This window comes from Rhagoletis zephyria, unplaced genomic scaffold (assembly GCF_001687245.7).
Source record: "Rhagoletis zephyria isolate East Lansing unplaced genomic scaffold, Rhagoletis_zephyria_1.1 Rzeph_scaffold_00302, whole genome shotgun sequence".
Classification (NCBI taxonomy): Eukaryota; Metazoa; Arthropoda; class Insecta; order Diptera; family Tephritidae; genus Rhagoletis; species Rhagoletis zephyria.
In genome coordinates this window covers 295967-304183 of record NW_016157386.1, presented here as the reverse complement: position 1 = coordinate 304183, position 8217 = coordinate 295967, and positions in this window count along the sequence as shown.

Below are 8217 nucleotides of genomic sequence, written 5' to 3'. Positions count from 1 at the left end.
GTGACAAGTGGTAACATTTTTTGGTAATAAAATTTTCCGGTCACAAAATCTTCGGTAACGTGCAGAATAGACCTATTAATGTAAACAAAATTTCTATCAGCTGTTCGTCTAATTTGCAAGTTTCTGGAAATTTTCTGTTCGCGTACTATTTTATATTTTTCTCTTGTGAGAGAACAGATGATATTTCGCCGGAATTTCGCTGTTGGACATTTTTTACTGGATATCTTAAACGAACGTACCTATTGACCATCCAACATTTAACAGAATTGTTACGAACGGCTTTAACTGACCTAAAGCCAGATTTTGAAAATCTCGCCAAAGGGATGTTTTGAATTTTCTTTTATATCTATCTTACGTACAATAGAATAATAATAAAATTAATGTTTTTCATTACNAATGTTTTTTATTACTAATAATAACTTTATTTAAAAATAAAATTTGTATTTTTCTTGTTCTTTTTTTTTGTGGCTATTTGTAGTATTTAGAACATAGATGTGGCTCTTTTCGGCCTCGGCCTTGCCCACCCCTGCTATATACATTTTCCTCCAAGGCACGATTAAACAGTATTAAAAATATGCTGCAGAAACACAGCAGCAAACAGCAGCTGAGCTAAGAAGCAATGACATGTTATAACAGTATAGGTGCAATCCCGTATTCCTCGAACTAAAACTAGTAAAAGTGTCAAAACATAAAAAATTCGCTCAGAACGAGAGAGTAACATTGGAAAGTACGGGATCGCTTTCTAGTAAAAAATGGTAACTTCTGTCTACTTCAACATAACCTCGAAATTTCGGTTGTAAATTTTTGCTTATGTTGTATGTAAACACACACAGCTCACACATGTAAATAACCAAAAATACTTTCAAATTCATTAGAATCCACTTAAACAAGTAATTAAATACTTTTCAACATGAATTAGCAGAGTGAACTTTTTTTTGTTTACAATTTGGTTGCCAAACACACTACAGCTTATCGTTTGACACAGTTACCAGAATTTACCAGCAAAAAAACTGGTATCTTCTGACAGAGAGAGAACCGTATTTACGCTCCTTTTTGTCCTCTCAATAGTCAGAGAACCGAGTACGGGATCGATTTCCAGTAAAATCTGACTGATTCTGACTATTTCTGACTAGTCCGGACTCGTACGGTGTCGCAACTAGTATGTTTGATATGGAATGACATGGCATAGTAATACATTTTAATAGATACGCTGGGAAGAAGTTAAGAAAATGTTTAAATTTATATTTTGTTACCTACTTCACCGATTTGAAATCTGAAAACTATACCTTTCATGAGCAAGAAATGGTATTATAACTTTGGCCCGATATTTGTAAGTACCAGAATAATAAGAGATAGACTCATGAAAATGTGTACTTATGTATGTGACCAGAACATCGAGTTGAGCCGACTTAGGCATATGGCAACCGAACTTCAGTTGGGTGGCTACTGGCTAAAATGGTTTTTTATACTGCAAGCTAGCAAATGACTTGCTATATTGGCAACTGCATTTTTGTGGTCGCTGCGGTAATAATCTAAGATTGTATACCTACATATAAGGTAAACTTCAAAGTCTGGGGGGGGNAAAAAGTAAAAAATAATTCTTAATATAAGTTGAAAATAATAATGAACAAAAAATACTAGTATTATTGTGAAAAAGTGTGGGTTGCTCGATAGACGAAAAATTTGGCAAAGAGCGCCCCACGTTTTTTCGAGCCCCCTCCCTTCCTCTACGTAGCGACGCCCATGACGCTGTTTCTTATTCTACAAAAACAAAGTGAAGTTTCTGTTATTTTAGTGTATTCCCTACAGAATGGCAACAAAAAATTATGTAAAACTGCCCTTTCGAAATTGGACTTTCGCACAGCCAAATGAATCATTTGACCTAATGTGCACGGGTGAGCTTGTTTTTTGTCGAGCACAACGCGAGACGGTCAAATAAACCAACATTCAAATGAAAATATCAACAATTTTTGATTTCCATCAATCAGACCCGAAAACGTTTATGTGTCTTGTACGTGTAGCCGACGAAAGCCGTGTAAGCAGCGTACCCTGCAGGGAAACCACGGTCTAGTGAATCAAATTTCTAGTTTCGTACTAGGTCTTTATCGCCAAAAAGGAACTAGTCCGATAGGAGCTAGATCCCCACCAGTCACAATTCGGCGAAAAGTGGTACTTTTAAAAAACTAATTTTTTCAGTTTTTTTTACTAGAAATCTATATCTATAGTGACGAATTTAGAACTGGCTCGGAACTATAGAAAAAGAGATGCAGAACGATCAAGATCTTATCTGTCGAATTTAGAACTAGTTCGGAACTATCGAAAAAGGGATGCAGCAGGGGGCTTGTTTACTTCACATAGATACATATGCGTTCGGCGGCTTTTTCGTTCAAATACGCTTCTATTCTGCATTTCGCAGGTGCTTTTTCATAGCTTGGTAATACAAAACCAAAATTTGTGTTAACATTCCAACATCTTGGGACCGTCTGGAATCTAACAGCGAGCACCTCTGCAAACTCAGCTACAGCTAAAGGTATGTAAACGTACATTTCTTACAATCATTCAAACAAATTTAAGTTTAAATTGAAAACACATTTCTTTCAAAATAACTTAAAATCGCACACGCGGAAGAACCAAAATATTGAAAAATCATGATGCAACAGAAATGATGCAACGGAAATGGTGCAACGGAAATGATTGGGGCTGAAACAAGTGCTTCTTGAGTGTATGCATATGGTATTAATTTAAAAAAAAATTTCTAATTAAAAGTTAACGAATGACTCTTAGAAAAATACCAATACAAGAATGAAAGTANTATTGAAAAATCATGATGCAACAGAAATGATGCAACGGAAATGGTGCAACGGAAATGATTGGGGCTGAAACAAGTGCTTCTTGAGTGTATGCATATGGTATTAATTAAAAAAAAAATTTCTAATAAAAAGTTAACGAATGACTCTTAGAAAAATACCAATACAAGAATGAAAGTAAAGGTGACTACGTACATAGATAAAGAAAAGGATAAAGGCAAAGGTAAAAATAAAAAATAAACAAAGATGCGTAAAGATAAAGGCAAAAATTAAGACCAAGGTAAATTTAAACACTTTACTTATATGTATATGTGTATATAAGGGCAAAGGTGAAGGGGAATATGTAGATGAAGAAAATGATAAACATAAAAGTAAAGACAAAGAGGAGGATGAGGATACCAATAAAAGTAAAGATGAAGATAGGGAAAGAAAGATTAAAATAAAGGTAATTAAAGAGGAAAGGATATAGAGAGAGACACAGAGACTCGATCTGGGAACTATTTGGAAATTTTAGAGATTTTCGGGATTCTCGGGACTTATCGATAAAATAATTGATATTTTATCAGTTTCTTTATCGATATTTTTACCGATTTTTTTTATCGAAATTTTTATTGATATTGTTATCAATTTTGCTATCGATATTTTCGAAACGTATCAATATAATAACCGATTCTTGTGTCAATTTTGTTATCGATATTTTTATCGATTTTATTATCGATTTTGTTATCGATATTTATCGATTTTGATACCGATATTTATCCATTTTGTTATCGATATTTATCGATATTTTGTCGATATTTCTTGTTTTTTATCGATTTTGTTGTGGATATTTCTTGATCTTGCTATCTATATTTATCGATTTTGTTATCGATATTTATCGATTTTGTTATCGATATTTATCGATTTTGTTATCGATATTTATCGATTTTGTTATCGATATTTTTCGAATTTGTTATGGATATTTTTGTCGATATTTTTATCGAATTTGTTATGCATATTTTTATCGATATTTTTATAGTTTCTAAAAGATTTTGCTACCAATATACTTATCGATTTCGCTATCGAAATTTTTATTGAATTTTTCATCGATTTTGTTATCGATATTTTTATCGGTTTTTTATAGATATTTTATTGGATGTTACTATCGATTTTGTTATCGATAGAGTATAAAGATAAAAATGAAGATAAAGGAAAACAGAATAACATAAATGTAATTAGAACGAACAGGGGTGCGTACATGCAGGGATCTAGATAGAAAAAAGACAAGAAAATGTAACCTTAAGCAGAGGCAGATGTATGTATGTATTTATATATGTATGTATGTATGTATATATGTATGTATGTATATTGGCTATGAGACAAAATAGATATGTATGTGACGTAAGTTTCACTTCTCCAGTGTGGCCCAGGCGCACTTACTTTGTTTTAATACAATTTTCAAATGTATTACTTTTACATTTGTCTGATTTAATAAATCTGTGAGTTTTACAATCAGTTTATCGTAAATTGTAAATAGTTTTATTTCATGGTATGTTTAAATGCTTTCAGATATTGAATTTTTACTCACACTCATAAATGTTATGACTCAATGTGAATCCCAGGATTACTGAAAAAATATCCCGAAATCCCGGGATCACAATTTTCTTTATATTTTGGCATCCATAGTACATACATATGTACATACATATATACATGTCACGAACGATGATTTCCTGCTTAAATGAAATGTTGATATTCAATATAACTTTTACTGTCATTAATCGAATATTTTCTTGAACTTACTAGTTTTGTAGTATTCACATACATACATCCATATTTAGTTACATACATATATTCAAAAATAATGCAGAAAGATGATTTTGTTGAAAGACAAATAATATGCTACTCAAAAATGATAAATCATCGGCCGCCGTAGTCGTGTGTTTGAGATGTGTACTTCCACTCGGTAAGACCAAGGTTCGATCCCTGGTCAGAAGACCATGCCAAAAAGTCTTTTTTAAATAGCGATCTCCCTCGGTAATGAAATACCTTCGAGTGCAGTTCTGTCATGAAAAGGCACCTCATACAAACTATTTGCCGTGCGTAAAACTGTAGGTCCCTCCATTTGTGTAACAACATCAAGCCGCACACCACAAATTGGGGTAGGAGCTCAGCCAAACACGTAGAAAAATATGTATGTATTTACTTAAGCAAGAAATATGCTTTTTTAATAAATCACTTTTCGAAGTTCGACTCAACAGCTATCTTTCATTATGTGAGTGCGAAAGAAGACTATTTTCGTTCAACGAAAACTTTAGTTGTTTATTGTTGTTCAATTATTTATTTATTGCAAACCGAGACGATAAATGTGTACTATATAAATGTACAGGGTTTTTGCAGATACCTACATTCACAAAACTGCGCGATTTAAATGAAACTGTCAAAGCGAAGTGGTACTGACTCCGTACGTATGAGTCCGACTGACGGCGATAGCAACGTAGCAAAACTGCTTACTCGGTAATAAAATCGTGCATTTCTTCTCATACCGCAGAAACAAGAATGAAGTGAAGAAAACAATTGAGGAAAGGCAGGAGCAAAGTAAATGTAAAAAATAATGGTCGCAGCGAATTACGATACACTCTATTTGCACAGCAAAAACCAACAGTTTTTTTCCCGGGTACTGTTATTACGGCCATGGTTGTGAAATTCTAAATACTACAAGGTACTGATAAATAAACGCAAAGCTGCCACCAATCGACATAGAGAAGCCATTGACGAAGATTTTACACTTAGTCCAAGCTCTCGCTCCATAATACTAAAAGCGCGTTTGAATGCAAGGACCAGACACTTTTACAATATATTCCGCAAGTTTTACCAAGCTAGTTGAATAGGTCCGTGTGACAAAGTATGTATTTACATGTAACCTAAACGTTCCGTTTCTTCTATTTCAAATTACTCTGTCTACTTCAATAAAATGGACATTTTAAACGATATAGCATAAAGCTGAGACACGGGGTATTAAGTATAATTGTTGCAGTGATTTTCCTCAATTAATTTCCTCAATTTAATTTCGAATGCAGTTGATAAATGGGGCATTGAAGTGATCTCCCGGTTTCAGCTCTACAATTCTACCCCACTTTTTTACCCAGTGTTTATATATAGCACTTTCATCGCATCCAACGACTAACAACTTGTTCGTGTCCAAAGATGCTGCTGATTTTGATTTTATACCTAACCTGAAAGGGCTATAAAACTGCATACTTAGAATTTTTCTAAAAAATCTGAATAGAAAGATGCAAATTGGTATACAAATTTATTGAATTATCCTCAGTTTTGCAGGATGTTTAGAGATTTAATTTTTTTAAAAATTATCGAAAACAAATTAGAATAAAAGACTCTCTTCTTTCTTTGTGCCAATACTGTTGTTCGTCACTGTAACCTTGAAATTTCCTGTTGAAAAATCCCGATCTATATTTTGGGTAAATATTTATCTTTTCGGNATTAAGTATAATTGTTGCAGTGATTTTCCTCAATTAATTTCCTCAATTTAATTTCGAATGCAGTTGATAAATGGGCCATTGAAGTGATCTCCCGGTTTCAGCTCTACAATTCTACCCCACTTTTTTACCCAGTGTTTATATATAGCACTTTCATCGCATCCAACGACTAACAACTTGTTCGTGTCCAAAGATGCTGCTGATTTTGATTTTATACCTAACCTGAAAGGGCTATAAAACTGCATACTTAGAATTTTTCTAAAAAATCTGAATAGAAAGATGCAAATTGGTATACAAATTTATTGAATTATCCTCAGTTTTGCAGGATGTTTAGAGATTTAATTTTTTTAAAAATTATCGAAAACAAATTAGAATAAAAGACTCTCTTCTTTCTTTGTGCCAATACTGTTGTTCGTCACTGTAACCTTGAAATTTCCTGTTGAAAAATCCCGATCTATATTTTGGGTAAATATTTATCTTTTCGGAATTCAAGTTGATTGTTGGCTACTAAACTTGGCGAACATAAAGTCAAGGCTCTCTTCAGAATGGAAGTGTATTTTGAGCTTCTTACTATTGATCACCCTCTAAAATACAGTCCCTTATTAAAGAACGCCAAGCTGTAGAAATCGAACGCCAAATAAAGAAGCTATAGAAAAATCCCGATTCAGCTGTTTTTAGAGGGCGCCGGAAAAAAATGTTACAATACCCTCATAGTGAAATTAAATTCACTTGGAACATATTGAACTTGTTTTACGTAAAGCACTTAATTTAAATCAATTGTATTGTTTACATATTTTATCTATGTTTATACATTAGGGTGGCCCAAAAACAGTGTTCTATATCGAAAAAAGTATACCCCTATTTTTCTATTTTGAAATCAAAAAACATTTAGAGGGCGCTCAAAGCGCTCAAAGTTTTCCATGTATTTTGTATGGGGAAAAGACCACTTTTCATAGAAATGGTATAGAATTCTTAAAAATCAATATTATTCTATCGGAAAACTCTGTTTCTCTGCAAAAGATTCCCAGTAATAGTAACATTCTAAACATTTATTGATTTCAAAATAAACAAGTAAGAAAGTCTAAGTTCGGGCGGGGCCGAACATTAAATACCCGGCGCAAGTATTACATATATGCCTTTTCACCTTTCCGAAAGCTACCGCTACATGGTAAGCCGGGGTGTATCAATTTTGAATAAATTAGCGTCCTTAAATTTCGAAATATTGACGTTTCGAGCATTTCTAAAATTTACCGTTATATGAAAAGCCGTAATTTTAGTCCGATTTCAATAATTTTGAACGTTTTGCTTTTATGTGGCAAGCACAATAACCATACCGAGTTTGGTACAAATTGGTAGAACGGTTACCGAGATACATATATGTGATCATAAATGGGCGGTGCCACGCCCATTTTCCAAAATTTTATGATAAGCGTATTTCCTGATAAAGAATTGTTGCAAGCATCAATTTTGAATAAATTAGTTTCAATATTTACGGATTTATCGAAGATTACGTATTTCTCAAAATTACCGTTATATGGGATATGGGCGTGGTTATTGTCCGATTTTTTAAATTTTCGGCCATTTGGTATCCTGTANTATAATACCCTTGTGCACAAGTGCGCTCGGGTATAAAAATAGGGGTATATTTTTTTCGGTATTGAACAATTGTAGGGGATGAGAGCATAAGAATCCCGACTTTAATTTTTCACATGAATTTTTGGACCACCCTAATATACATACATTAGGAATGTTTATCCCGGGATCCCGGCCTTTTTTAGGTCACGAAAGTCCCGGGATTCTTGGGAAATAATTCCGGGATTTTCGGGATTTGTAAAATGCACTGATGGCAATAATGCTAACTCCTTTTCTTTGACCAGTATTGGCTAAATTTCCTTTTTTATTTCCTAATTAATATCTTTTTTTATAAATGTCTA